The sequence below is a fragment of the Oncorhynchus tshawytscha genome, linkage group LG17 (genome assembly GCF_018296145.1).
Source record: "Oncorhynchus tshawytscha isolate Ot180627B linkage group LG17, Otsh_v2.0, whole genome shotgun sequence".
NCBI classification, from domain to species: domain Eukaryota; kingdom Metazoa; phylum Chordata; class Actinopteri; order Salmoniformes; family Salmonidae; genus Oncorhynchus; species Oncorhynchus tshawytscha.
Window position 1 is genome coordinate 21592783 of NC_056445.1, and position 15574 is coordinate 21608356.

Consider the following 15574-nt stretch of genomic DNA (forward strand, 5'->3'; position numbering starts at 1 on the left):
CCCTAAAGTAATTTATTAAATTAGAAGGTAATTGCTTATGTAAACTAAGCCTAATTGAATATAACGGCCCAGCTTTATTTAGCATTTAATTAACATGGCTGTTTAAGCAGAAGTCTACAGTGGCTGAGCTTTGAAGATGCAGTAGAGCTTGGTGCAGTCTTCTAATGTCTTATATTGTTTGGTCTGCTCATGTATGTCGGAGGTAGTGTCGAGAAGTAATATTGAATATATACATACACTACCGATCAAAAGTTTGATGTCACTTAGAAATGTCTTTGTTTTTGAATGAAAAGCTCCTTTTTTGTCCTTTAAAATAACATCAAATTGATCAGAAATACAATGTAGACATTGTTAATGTTGTAAATGACTATTGTAGCTGGAAACGACAGATTTTTTAAATGGAATATCTACATGTGCATACAGAGGCCCATTATCACTCCTGTGTTCCAATGGCACATTGTGTTAGCTAATCCAAGTTACAGTTTTTTTCGATTGCTAAACGACAGTGGGCACAACTGGAGTCACATGTGCAAAACTCTAACTACAGTCTGCACTACCAACAGTCACCTGAGCTAAACAGTTCACATCACCTGCAAAACTCATTCCAAGCAACACAACTCTTAACACATGGCTCAAAACACGCTCAGTGCAGCCAAACACTATGCACAACCCTCACTGAGATAACACACACTGTCACTCAGAACACACTGAGAGTAAAAACACAAGCATCAAACACCAATACAGAAAATACAAACTTTTCATCTTTACAGTTTGAACAATTTCAGTGACTTCATACAAAGTAATATTTTCTTCAAAGAAAAGAGTGACATTCTTTCACATGATTTATTAAAATTTTTAGAACATAACAATTCTTTAAGGTAACTGAAAATTAGCAGTTTGCTTCAATAGTCTGTAGTAATTTACGGAATTACAGTAATGAGAAAAAAAGGTAGAAACTAAAAGTACATACTGTAATTCGAACAAATAATTGAGGGGCTAATCCTGCCTCTCTCTAGCATCAGGCAACAGGTTTTCTTCAACATCACATCTAATGTTTTCTCTTGCCATGCACCTGGGGAAGAACCTTCTGGAGTGCCTTATCCATCCCTGGCAGTCCTCTGGACTCGTGTCCTCACATCCGGCACGCATGGCTTCCAAAAGAGACATTTGGTCATGTGGGTGGTGACCAAACACTTTCCACCTCCAGGCAGAAAAACTCCTGTATTGGGTTGAGGAAGGGTGAATATGCAGGCAGGTACAAAACCATAAATCTGTGATGTGCTGCAAACCAATCTGTGACAGCTGCAGAGTGGTGAAAAGCAACGTTATCGCAAACTATGACAAAAACGTGGGGTTTCTTACTGGCTCCCCCTGTTCTGCTGGCACTAGCTGAGCATAGAGCTGTTCTAGGAAAGCTATAAGCCTTTCTGTGTTGTATGGGCCAATGAGTGGTGTGTTGAGAAGCAAACCATCATTGGCCATTGCAGCACACATGGTGATATTTCCCCCTTTGGCCTGGAACCTCCACAGTGTCCCTTTGACCTATAACATTCCTTCCTCTGCGCCGTGTTTTGGCAAGGTTAAATCCAGCTTCATCGATAAATACAAATGAATGTGGTCTTTCCAGTGCTTCCACCTCCATTACTCTCTGAAAAACATTAAGTGCACAGTTTTACTGTAGAAATGCTAGTGTTTTTTTTTTACTGTAAATATTTTGTATAGCTGTGTACGTAACCTCAGACGTCTTACCTGGACATATTGGTATCTTTGCTCTTTTACCCGTTCAGTTTCTCTCGAACGGTACAGTGTATAACTGTTTCATTGTAACTTGGTGTTTCTTTAGGACTCGAGCAATAGTTGTTGTGGTGACAGAATTAACATTTACAAATATATCATTATCAGCCAGCACTCTATCTTGAATCTCCCGCAGTTTTATTGCATTGTTGACAACAACCATGTCAACAATAGCATTTTCCTGCGCATCTGAAAATATTTTTCCTCTTACCCCTGTTGGGGGCAGCCTTTGGGTCCTGTTGTAAAAATATATTTTACAGTCAAACTTACTGTAATGTATATCTGTGTAAATATTCTATAATTGCAATACAAAATAGATTCCTGTAATGTTTTCATTTACTGTAAGGATGTAACTCTCACCTGTTTGCATGATGGAAAATTCGCATTACAGATGCCACTGTGGATCTTTGCAGATTGGGTTGCACCCTCAACCCTGCCTCTCTCAATGAGAGACCATGGTTCACGACATGGTCTATAAGTGTAGCCCTTATTTCATCTGAAATAACAGCTCTTTGTCTTCTTTGTCTTCCTCCACGCATCCGCCCTCTCCCTGCCACCCTTCTCCCTCCACGAACCCATCTTCCTTGTTCCATTTCCAAAATGAGTCTTTCTGAGCTCTACCAATATATACTGTAATATGTGTGTGTGTTCACTAACAAGTCTAAAACAAGACACCTGCTTAGCCTTTCAGCTGAAATTGCAATCAGCAGTGTTTGAAAGGCACAAGGCTGAAATCTATTCCCTTTTGAATGTGTGGTTCACAGTTTTGACAGCAGTGTGTTAGCATTTGAACAAAGTGCTGTAAATCCACAGTGTTGTGCAGGTTGTGGTTAAAGTCATGGGATAAGTGTGTAGAGTTTTGAAAACTGTGTTCAAGCAATGAAAAATGAACTAGAGTTTGGTCCACATGAACTGCTGCTGTGCAGACTGTAGTTAGAGTTTTGCACATGTGACTCCAGTTGTGTCCACTGTCGTTTAGCAATCGAAAAAAACTGTAATCATTTTAAAAGGCTAATTTATCATTAGAAACCCCTTTTGCAATTATGTTAGCACAGCTGAAACTGTTGTTCTGCTTAAAGAACCAATACAAATAGCCTTCTTGTTACGGCTTTCTTCCGTTGAAGGAGAGTCGGACCAAAATGCAGAACACAAAATACTAAGACCAAGGCGTGACACTTCTTTAGACTCGTTGAGTATCTGGAGCATCAGCATTTGTGGGTTTGATTACAGGCTGAAAAATGGCCAGAAACAAAGACCTTTATTCTGAAACTCATCAGTCTATTCTTGTCCTGAGAAATTAAGGCTATTCCATGTGAGAAATTTCCAAGAAACTGAAGATCTCGTCCAACGCTGTGTACTGCTCCCTTCACAGAACAGTGCAAACAGAATAGAAAGAGGAGTGGGAGGCCCCGGTACACAACTGAGCAAGAGGACAAGTAAATTGGAGTGTCTAGTTTGGGAAACAGATGCCTCACAATTCCTCATCTGGCAGCTTCATTAAATAGTACCCACAAAATACCAGTCTCAACGTCAACAGTGTAGAGGCGACTCCGGGATGCTGGCCAATAAAAATAAAATATTAAGATGGGTAAAAGAACACAGACACTGGACAGAGGAACTCTGCCTAGAAGGCCAGCATCCCGGAGTCGCCTCTTCACTGTTGACGTTGAGACTGGTGTTTTGCGGGTACTATCCCTCTGCAACTGGATCCTGGACTTTCTGTCGAGCCGCGCTTAGGTGGCAAAGGTAGGTAACAACACATCTGCCACGCAGATCCTCAACACAGGGGCCCCTCAGGGTGTGTGCTCAGTCCCCTCCTGTACTCCCTATTCACTCATGACTGCATGGCCAGGCATGACTCCAACACCATAATTAGTTTGCTGATGACACAACAGTGGTAGGCCTGATCACCGACAACGATGAGACAGCCTATAGGGAGGAGGTCAGAGACCTGACCATGAGGTGCAAGGACAACAACCTCTCCCTCAACGTGATCAAGACAAAGGAGATGATTGTGGACAACAGGAACAGGAGGACCATTCTCATAGACGAGGCTTCAGGTAATATTTTATATCAAAAGTTAAAGGGTGACATCAAAATTATTCGAAAAGTCTTTAAAGCATTGAATGAAAAAATAAAAAAATCTTTTGAGTCTTGTTTCAATGCTGATCTCGTGTAGGCTTGGCCCTAATGTATGTGCTCTCTGTCACCTCTGGGTCTGCATGGCAAATGGCCCAAGGCAATGCTCAAGGACCATCCAGCGGACTGACTACTTGAATGTGTGATAGAATTATATATTGCAGTCATGTTTGTTATCTATTTTATACTTGTCACCTGAGGAGAACTCAGATGCTATCTAATGTATACGGATGTATGATCTCTGTGGTAACTTGTACCTGTACAGGGTGAACTGTAAACTACTGTATATGGATGTATGATCTCTGTGGTAACTTGTACCTGTGCAGGGTGAACTGTAAACTACTGTATATGGATGTATGATCTCTGTGGTAACTTGCACCTGTACAGGGTGAACTGTAAACTACTGTATATGGATGTATGATCACTGTGGTAACTTGTACCTGTGCAGGGTGAACTGTAAACTACTGTATGTAAAGGACTTATATTGTCTTTAGGAATTCCTCATACCATCAAAACATCCTCATACCATCAAACCATCATACCAAAAAAGTATAATTTCAAGACAGGCACTGAGAAAAGACACCCGGAATGGTAAGGCCCCCATCAGTCCCTTGTCCTCTTGACTCACTTATAAGGCTTGCTCTTGTATGTCCTGTATGACATTGACTCTATTGCCTCTTGACAACATATTATTTGTTTCCTATCTTTCTTCATCTGTGGTCATTGCAATACAATCAGAACTTGTGCACAATTCTGTCTGAGAAATTTCACACTGTATTCATAGATATTCCTCTCTCCACAAACACTCCAAAGCTCCATAACTCAGGGAACTCACATACAGGGAATCATTTCCCAAAACCATCTAGGATGCACTTCCCCTGTTATTATTGTCAAGTCACGGAATTGCCTGTTGACGAGACTCACTCAGTCGTATGGGAACTGGTCCGTACAGATAACGAAAAATAAACACTGCATTTCCAGAACGAAGACACTCAAATGGAGAACCAACCATGCATGTTGTGTTGCTACCCAACTTTTCATGTACAGATGGACTAAGTGGAATTTTGGAGTACTTCGAACAGTTCAAAGAACAGCGGGCAGGTTTTCCTATTTGTTCCTTGTGAAGGGTGTTATTGAAACTCTGGCGGAGATGGATAAAGAGGACAGTCGGGGAAACACGTTATCAGTATTTATAATAGAAAGTACATCCCCTGCCCGGAGATGAACACACAGATGCATCCATAATTGATCTGGGGAGATAGGGGTCCTGTGTAGTCTGTGGCGGGCCCTCCTATTCACCACCTCTTGTAATGTGACTATGGATGCTCCGCTGGAGCCAGAGATAACACGGAATCACCCAAGAGATGAAAGACTGAAGCACAGAGATAGTCTGGGAGAGGGAGACCAGCTACTGTAGACAGTGCTAAGAAGTAGAAACAGTGATAAGGAAATAGCTTCACATCTCAGAAAATCCTAAACAATAAGAGGCTTGCAGAGGGAGAGCAGGTCTCACAGCTCTGGTAAGCAGTCCTTCACAGAGTGGGGTGGGCTCTCTATTGTATCAGCCATGAAGGGGTTCCATAAAGGCCCCAAAGTGTTCCCCAAATGGAAGGCTTCAAAGCAAGACGCCCCCATATGAAGGCCTCAATGATATTAGATTGATGATGAGCATAATAAGGAATGGAATGGTGAGATGGATTTCGATGAGAAACAACAAAGAAGGAATTCTGGACACACAGAGAGAGGTCTCCGCAGTCTGCACGTGTGTCATATCTCACACCCGGCCATAGCAAAAGCCTGACTGCAAACAAACAAAACACTCCAAGCTCATCCATGAGATTTACGTCAAAATCCACCTGACAAAGACTTCATACAGCTTCCAGTCCCAGCACAGTTCAGAGATCACAGCAGACCATTGATACCACAGACAGATATTACACATACCTGTTTGTTCCCAACAGAAAGCTCTACAGATGGTAGAAGGATTTACACACAATCCCTAGTGGGATTTAGGGGAAGGATCAGACTCGAGAAACACAGGAAGCGTTGACCTTGTCAGTTGGTGCAAAGTCTTAGTATGGCTGCTAGGTAAACTGCCACCACAAAACATCTAACACTTTTTGGTCTAATTCCTTGTTAAGTCCTGTGTTTCTCTGGCATGAATTATTTATCACAGATAGAATTTGGAAACAGAAAATGAAAAACCAAAGTAAAACCACGAGTTGGCAAAAAGTACACTGTATGACCTGTCTCTGTTGAAAGGCTTAAAGCCGTTATCTGAGACAAAATGCCCTTGGTTTATATCCTCTCCTCAAAACCCCCTTTAACCTCTATGTTTCTTTATAGCTGGTGTGTATATACACAATGTAAAGAAATGGATTCCTACTCAGAGCGCCCGGGGCTGGGCAGAACAAAAAACTTGTGTATCAGTGCCTAGCAGAAAGGAGATGTGCAAGACGGAGAGAAGACCAGAGCCCAGCTGTTCTGTCTGTCGCTGCTCTTTAGCCGTTCCATTAAGAAGCCATTCATCAGATAATGCATTCCCAGGATGCACAGCTTTCTCTTTCGCCAGAGTCCCAATGACTGTGAATTCATCCCGTGGGAGGCGTCGCTAATTGAAATGTCATTATGGCTCCACACTTACATGGCAAAGCGCATTGTTAAAGGAGCTGGATTATGTATGCAACCCACATACTGGAGGATACCAGTCAAGATGAAGTGAGGACTTGAAATGCAGATACTAAAGGAATATGAGGGGGCTAGTAAGGTTATTGCAGCAGGCATCTTTATGGTCTTTTTGACCATTGTTGACTTCATATTTTCCAGAATCTAATTTGGCAGTCCTTGACGCAATTCAAAAAGCTAACACAAGCTAACACTTGGTGTGTAACACCGATTTTATGATCAGTTCGACAAACAAATAGTGCCCAGTGATCGTTCCCTGTGGCATGCTGTTGTTAAAAGGCCCATAAGAGGACAAATTTACAAACAAGCTGCTTCTCCACTTTAGTGGTCAGTGCTGTAAAATGTGAATGGCCCTGAAAAGAAGCAAGTTGTAAATAATGACTTTGTGAGTGTGAGGATGTGTAAAAAATAGTATGAAACATTCTTATCAAAGCTAGGGAAGCAGACGGACCTTGAAGAAATGTAATCCTGGTCTGCATGCACTTTTAAGAGCCTTAAGAGCGACTAAATCAACTTGTATGGTTAAAAACGGCCTATGTGGCATCAATACGTCAGAAACATTTATTCTAGTGTCAAAATTTAATGCAAAGTGTAAATAGGATAATTTTTTTCATAAATTCAGTATATATCAGAATTGGGCTGCCTGTCTAAACGCATCCTACCTGGCAGTCTAATCATAATTGTCAGTAATCAAGTAATCAAATCAAATCAAACACCTCTCGCTCATGGCTTCTTGCATTTATTCATGAGCAAGCTAAATAGCCAGGCCAAGTCAGTGAGTTCAGCCCCTCCTTGATATCATTTCTGTCTCTAACAGCCATCATAGGATTAATTAATCTAATGTGTGCTGAAAGCCATCTAATGCTAAGGGGACTACTATTGTCTTTGCTTTGGTAGTGTCATAATAAGAACCTTTTCATGAGTGTTGTGCTGAAGTGAGGATTGCACCTGTAGCTACTCCATTGAGTTGGTGCTGGAGAGCATTACACAACAAAGAGGCTGACCCTGTCATTTAAACCCCGCCACTGCACAACACTCTGTTTGTTTACCTTTCATCTCTGTCCCCTTTCTTTTCCATATTCAGCATCAATGGTGGCTGTTATGGCTGATAGTTGTCGATCATTATCTTTGAACGAGATGAATAGAATTGGCAGTGTGGCCTGCTTTCATGGCGGTAAATCGGAGATGTGGACTGCCATCAATTTCATTAGGGGCTGAAATGCGTCCTCTCAGTTTTTTCAGATTTTTCTTCAGAACTCGCCGCACTCTAAGCTTTGCTTGTCATCATCGCTTTTGACATTTGTCTTGCTTTATATTAATTTGTCTGCAGTAAATAGGAACATCTCTCAATGTTCTCCTTCAATTCCAGAGGTGTCTGATTGTATTATGTCATTTGGCATTTATTTTCTCCCACACTGCTCTCTTAATAGATATTTAGCCCTTGTTGTGGTTTTATACACAGTATCCAGTGGCGTTGATTGGCCGAATGATGACATGTACACTACCAGTCAAAAGTTTTAGAACAGAGTACTCATTCAAGTGTTTTTCTTTATTTTTTACTATTGTATACATTGTATAATAATAGTGAAGACATCAACACTATGAAATAACACATGGAATCATGTAGGAACCAAAAAGTGTTAATCTTGATCCTACTTGAGACGCAGACGTCCCACCTAGAGCTCTGGAAATGCAAATGCGCTAAGCTAAACGCTAATAGTATTAGTTAAAACGCAAATGTTCATTAAAATACACATGCTTGGTATTGAAATAAAGCTACACTCGTTGTGAATCTAGCCACCGAGTCAGATTTTTAAAATGCTTTTCGGCGAAAGCATGAGAAGCTATTATCTGATAGCATGCAACACCCCAAAAGACCCGTAGGGGATGTAAACAAAAGAATTAGCATAGTCGGCGCTACACAAACCGCACAATAAAATATAAAACATTCATTACCTTTGACCATCTTCTTTCTTGGCACACCTTGATGTCCCATAATCAATACTGGGTCTTTTTTTGGATTAAATCGGTCCATATATAGCCTAGATATCGATCTATGAAGACTGTGTGATAAACGGAAAAAAATAGCGTTTCATAACTTAACGTCATTTTTTAAAAGTTAAAAAGTCGACGATAAACTTTCACAAAACACTTCGAAATACCTTTCTAATGCAACTTTAGGTATTACTACACGTTAATAAGCTATAAAAATCATCAGGAGGCGATGTAAATTCGATAGCTGGTCGTGTGGAAAAAATGTCAGGAAAAACACAGAGACAATGCCTCAAGTTGGTGGTCGGAGGGAATCGGTTCCCTTTGGTCGGTTCTACCAAGAATCAAATCAGAATCAAATGAGAAGACTCTATACATCCTGTGGAAGCTGTAGGTACTGCAACCTCGGCCTCATTTAATACGGTTCACCTTTAACAATGGGTTGAAGTGGCGCATGGATATTTTTTTCCATCTCCAGTGATCAGATTTTCCTGCGCTTTTCGATGAAACAGACGTTCTGTTATAGTCACAGCCGTGATTTAAACAGTTTTGGAAACGTCTGAGTGTTTTCTATCCACACATACTAATCATATGCATATACTATATTCCTGGCCTGAGTAGCAGGACGCCAAAATGTTGCGCGATTTTTAACAGAATTTCCGAAAAAGTAGGGGGGAGGCTTAACAGGTTTTAAACAAATCAAAATATATTTTATATTTGAGATTCTTCAAATAGCCACCCTTTGCCTTGATGACGGTTTTGCACATGCTTGGCATTCTCTCAACCAGCCTCATGAGGTAGTCACCTGGAATGCATTTCAATTAACAGGTGTGCCTTCTTAAAGTTAATTTGTGAAATGTCTTTCCTTCTTAATGTGTTTGAGCCAATCAGGTGTGTTGTGACAAGGTGTGTGTGTGTGTGTGTGTGTGTGTGTGTGTGTGTGTGTGTGTGTGTGTGTGTGTGTGTGTGTGTGTGTGTGTGTGTGTGTGTGTGTGTGTGTGTGTGTGTGTGTGTGTGTGTGTGTGTGTGTGTGTGTGTGTGTGTGTGTGTGCTTTTTGGGGGAGTATATACAGAAGATAGCCCTATTTGGTAAAAGACCAAGTTAATATTATGGCAAGAACAGCTCAAATAAGCAAAGAGAAATGACAGTCTATCATTACTTTAAGACATGAAAGTCAGTCAAAAACCATGAAGTACTATGATGAAACTGGCTCTCATGAGGACCGCCACAGGAATTGAAGACTCAGTGGGAATTTGTCATTTGATCTGGAGTCCAAATTGGAGATGTTTGGTTCCAATCGCTGTGTCTTTGTGAGACGTGGTGTGGGTGAACGGATGATCTCTGCATGTGTATTTCCCACCGTAAAGCATGGAAATGTAAATGTAAGGACCGACGCCGGAGATGAGAAGCAGATACGGGGAGTCAACATTTAATAAGGAACAGACATGAAACAAGACAAGCACAGCATCAGCACATGGGCAAAACAAAGACATTCGACAAACAATACTGAAGCAGGGAACAGACAGATATCGGGGAGGTAATGATACAGGTGATTGAGTCCAGGTGAGTCCAATAATCGCTGATGTGCGTGACGGGGGAAGGAAGGTGTTCGTACTGATGTTGGCAAGAGTGTGTAATGCTGGGGAGCCTAGCGCCCTTGAGCACCAGGGGGGAAGAGCGGGAGCAGGCGTGACAGTAAATTTGTTCAATTAGCTACCAAACAAGACCTGTGGAAAAACTGCTACCTCATTCTATACGTGTTATAGTCAAAGCCTATTGAATTGAGTAAGGCACTGCATAAAGAAACTGCATTAAATATGCACTAAACCCTCTGTACATGGTGGCATATGAGGAAACACCAGCTGAAAACCAGATCAACTGATTGATATGCAATGAGAACAATATCACTATTTGAAGGCCTAGTTATGTAAAAGCAACAATATTGCTATTTATGGCCCTAGCATGTTATGTATTTTTCTGACCTTCTGACAGCTTCTGAATTACATGACCTTAAAGCTTATAATTTTTGAGACTATGACAATTCTACTTCCTGGTGCGAGAGTGATAGAGACCACCCACAATCCTGTTTAATAATACATGCTTAAATGAGTGAGCTAACCTGGAAGCCTGCCATCCATCTAATGTAGCATGTGGTGCCCTTGTGGGCCACCAAGCTTCAGGGCAGCTCTGCCTTGAGTTGATGGTGGTGACTTGTAGTGAGCAGGAATTTCCCTGTGTTCATTCAGGCTGCTTGTATAAATCTACATGACTGGAGCCAGGCCAGGCCTCTAAGTCAACCTCCACCCCGATGATAACACAACACAATTATGTCTCCATCGAAAATTCATCAGGACATCTGAGTAGTGCTCCCATGTTGCCCCCATTGAATCGGGCACTTGTATAATTTGATACTCAGCCTGAGTCCCAAACCTATCGAGTGGACCTGGGTGTTCCTGCCGGAGCGATTACAAGTAATCCTGGTGCAGCATTTTCACAGATCAATTTGAGGCACTTCATATTCTCATACATAATTTGCCACCGAAGTGATCAATTGAAGTGATCGGAGACGTTATCAGGGACTGAAATGTTAAAGCGATCACCTGTATAGGACACACACAAGTAGGTGTGTGGGAGAGTGCACACACACAGACACACACACGCACACACACACACATCAATACCAATTCATACAGAGATGAACACACCCTAACATCATTTGCTTCATGAGGACATAATTGAGTATAAAGTGTTTAATTGTCATCAAACATCAACAGGGCAAGAATAGGCCGATCGGTTAAACATTACAATGGACATTACCACATGGCTGTTAGATTAGACGGTCCATTACTGTAAGTTCCTGGGTGTCGTGAGGGTGAAATCAGGCGCAGGAAAGCAGAGACTTCAATAAAGTGCTCCTTTAATGCACACACGGTGAAACTCGGCCACCCCACTTTTGGGTGCTCAAACAAAATGCCCCAGACCCAGGAGTCGTGACAATTACAACAATGATATTGCATGTATTCCACATACAGTACTGTGCGAAAACAACAAATGCCATCTTTTCCCTCTAAAGCAATCAATAATATTATTGTCTTGCCTTGTGCTCATTTGTTTTCATTATTCTCAACTAATGAGACAAGCATATTCTTTGAGACAAGCATATTCTCCTCTGCAAGGCACCAAGAGTACACACCATTAACCTCTATGCTTTAACCGTGCGGCTGCCGTCTGGGTTTGTCTGCTACTGTGATAGCAGCTGTCACAATGGAACAATGTGCTTTGGTGCTTTTCCATCAACTCAGACCTCAAACCACACTCTAGTCATGGGGAAGGACCCCTTCCTACTTCAGCATCTTCAATCAGCTTGTTGCTGAGGTCAATACATTAGGCTGCTGAATAAAACTCTGATGTGGAGAGTCATGATTTATGAAAGTAGACTGAGGTCAGTGCTTCCCTGAATTATGTGAGAATAAAGGGGCTCTTAAAAGTCTTAATTGACTGCAATGCTCTCTGTCTACCCACAAGCCCTTGCTTCTGAAGACGCTGCAGGAAGCCGGTTAGGTTGAGGGCGGCGGGGCCACGGGGGACCCAGTCACAGCTCATTGGTATGCAAACGTACAGTATGTTCCCTCCATTATTTATTGTCCTTCACGGAGAGTTGCCGTGGAACAATAAAATGTGAGACTGCATTAATCTGCTCTTTATTATCCGTCCTCCGACAGGAAACAGAGGAGGGAGAGACACAAACCTGATATTACCATATCGTAATCCAACCGAATGGGTTTAGAGTCATTTGATAATGTATTACACCGTGTGTACACAGGGTTGACTTGGACGCTTGTAAAAAATCCCTGTAATGCTTTGGATCAATGTCAATGCATTCAATGCAGGCAGATTGGTGACCCATTGGATGCTATTGGACAAGGTGAAATAGGTGAAACAGTTTAATTATTTTATGAACTGCAGTCCAGAGCTATAGAGACAAGATTTCAGTAACTCCTCCTAGATGTTTATTATACATTAAATCAATAAGAGCAAATATTTGCCATTTCCTGACTGTGTGATGTGCCCTGTGTTATCACTTAACCTTAAGGTAGGGAAGCTCTCGAGTGGTCACTTCCTCTTGCATAAGAAATACAGCCACGGCAATCGAAGAATGTGTTGTATTAAAAGCCTGAAAAGTGAAGACCAAAGGATTTTTTATCTGTTCGGGAACACGCTGTCGTTTTCCTATTTTATTCAGCCAAAGAAGCGTTATTGATGTAAAACCAGTAACCCTGGGCTGTAATTACTCTGTGCATTCTTATCGCCGGAAACTAGGAGGGAGGAATAGACGGGCGAGAATGAGAAAAAAAGTCTTTGGCTGAGGAACTTTTCATCTGGCCTGTCATTCAGGTGGATTGATGCTTCCGGACCACTGTAGTTAACACGTTTTTTACAAGATTAGCTTTATGTTTCTTTTTTCATTCATGAGTTAGACAGTTGTTTTGCATCATCTCTTGTTTTGTTGCTTTTCTTTTGTTTGTTTTAAAAGTATCTTAATTCCATATTTAATAGTCTACGTATATGTTAGTGTTATATATTGTTATTATATACCACCTAACCACTATCAGAAACAACGTTGGTGGGTTTTGATTAGATACAGCTTTTTTCCCCCAACATGTTGGTGTGGGCAGACAAGTAGTGGTATTCCGTATTAGCCATCATAGCCCAGTTGTCTCATAAAGGATCATGTGTCACGTTCTTTCAAAATCGAACCCAGAAGCAGACCAGGACAAGGGGAGTAGGAAGAAGGTGAGTATTTATTTACAAGTGAATGTGAATGGGTAGATATATCCAGGTGGCATAGCGGGCAGCGGTGGTGAGTTGATGGGAGTAAATAGGTGGATCCAATGGGGTAGCGGAATCCTCCGACGACCAGGCGGGAATGGGGTAAATGATCCGGGTGAGTAGCTGAAGACAGAACAAACGGAGGTAAGTTTAAGGCAAGCAATACGTAAAAAACAACAAAACAAATTCTATCCAACTTGAGGCTGATACTATGGCACAACATACTGTTCATGGCTAACGATACGGCAGGGAATGGATGTCAGGTCAGAGCTTTTGAAGGGGAGAGGTGATGATCAGGACAGGTGTGCAGATTACTGATGGGATACAGGTGCGGGTGAACATCGATCTCCCAACAAGCTAATTCGCCTGGCAACCAGACAGGGTGCATTCCAGGACACCGGAAACACACTCCAGGACAGAAACACAGGCAAACACAGACTCAGGAAGCGGGATTCGTGACAGTACCCCCCCTCCGACGAACGCCACCGGGCGGACTACCTGGAGCGCCAGGGTGGAGGCGGTAGAAGTCACGAAGCAGGTCGTCATCAAGGATCTGACGCTGAGGAATCCAACTCCTCTCCTCTGGACCATATCCTTCCCAATCCACGAGATATTGGAAACCTCGTCCCCGCCGTCTGGAATCCATTATGCGGCGCACCGTGTAGGCAGGACCACCTCCGATCATCCGAGGAGGAGGAGGACGAGGAGGAGGGGGCAACAGAGGACTGAGGAGAACCGGCTTGAGGCAGGAGACATGAAAGGTGGGGTGTACTCGAAGCGTTGCCGGCAATTTGAGTCGGACCACAACAGGGTTAATGATTCTCTCCACCACAAACGGACCAATGAACTTTGGTGACAGTTTCCTCGACTCAGTCCGTAGAGGAAGATCCCGTGTAGCCAACCAAACCTTATCTCCGATGGTATAAGCGGGAGCAGGAATACGGCGACGATTCGCCTGGATCTGATACCGGTCAGAAACTCTAAGGAGGACCTTCCTGGCCCGATGCCAGGTCCGGTGGCAACGACGAATGTGGGCCTGGACAGAATGGCAGGCCACCTCTCCTGAGAAGGAAACACGGGAGGTTGGTATCCGTACAGGCATTGGAAGGGGGACATCCCAGTGGCAGATGAAGGAAGGGTATTATGGGCATACTTGACCCAGGGTAATTGAGATGACCAAGAGGTGGGATCAGAGGAGACAAGACAACGCAGCGTGGACTCCATCTTCTGGTTGGCTCTCTCCGCCTGACCATTAGATTGTGGGTGAAATCCAGAAGTGAGACTGACTGTAGCTCCAATGGCCAAACAGAAGGATCTCCAGACAGCAGAGGTAAACTGAGGACCACGGTCAGAAACAATGTCACTGGGCAATCCGTGGACCCTGAAAACCTCCCTAACCAGGATCTCGGACGTCCCCGTGGCAGATGGAAGCTTGGAGAGAGGGACAAAATGAGCAAACTTGCTGAATCTGTCCACAATGGTCAGAATGACCGTGTTCCCAACAGAAGGGGGCAATCCCTTGACAAAATCCAGGGCCAGATCGCCGAGGAATAGGTAGGGGGTGAAGAAGGTCCAAGGTCGCCGAGGAATAGGTAGGGGGTGAAGAAGCCCAGAGCTGGGCCGATTGGTACTTTTGTTCTGAGCACAAACAGGACATGCGGCAACAAACCTCCGGGTATCTTCTCCCATGGCAGGCCACCAAAATCGTCTGCGCAGTAGCGCCATAGTCCGAGCAACGCCAGGGTGACAAGCTATCTTGCTGGCGTGGGACCACTGAAGAACAGCAGAACGGACCGACTCAGGCACGAACAACCGACCGGGTGGACCGTTACCGGGGCCGGGCTGCGTCCGAAGGGCCGCCATCACATCCTCCTCAATCCTCCATGTAACAGCTCCCACGACAAGGTTCTGGGGAAGAATCGTCTCAGTCTTGGCCCCACTCTCATCCATCTTGGAGAACATCCGGGACAAGGCGTCCGCTTTGCCGTTCTTCGACCCAGGTCGGAACGTCAGGGAAAAATTGAAGCGTCCAAAAACAAAGCCCACCTGGCCTGACGGGAGTTGAGACGTTTAGCCGATTGCACGTAAGCCAGATTCTTGTGGTCAGTCCAGACCACAAACGGTTGCTCCGCT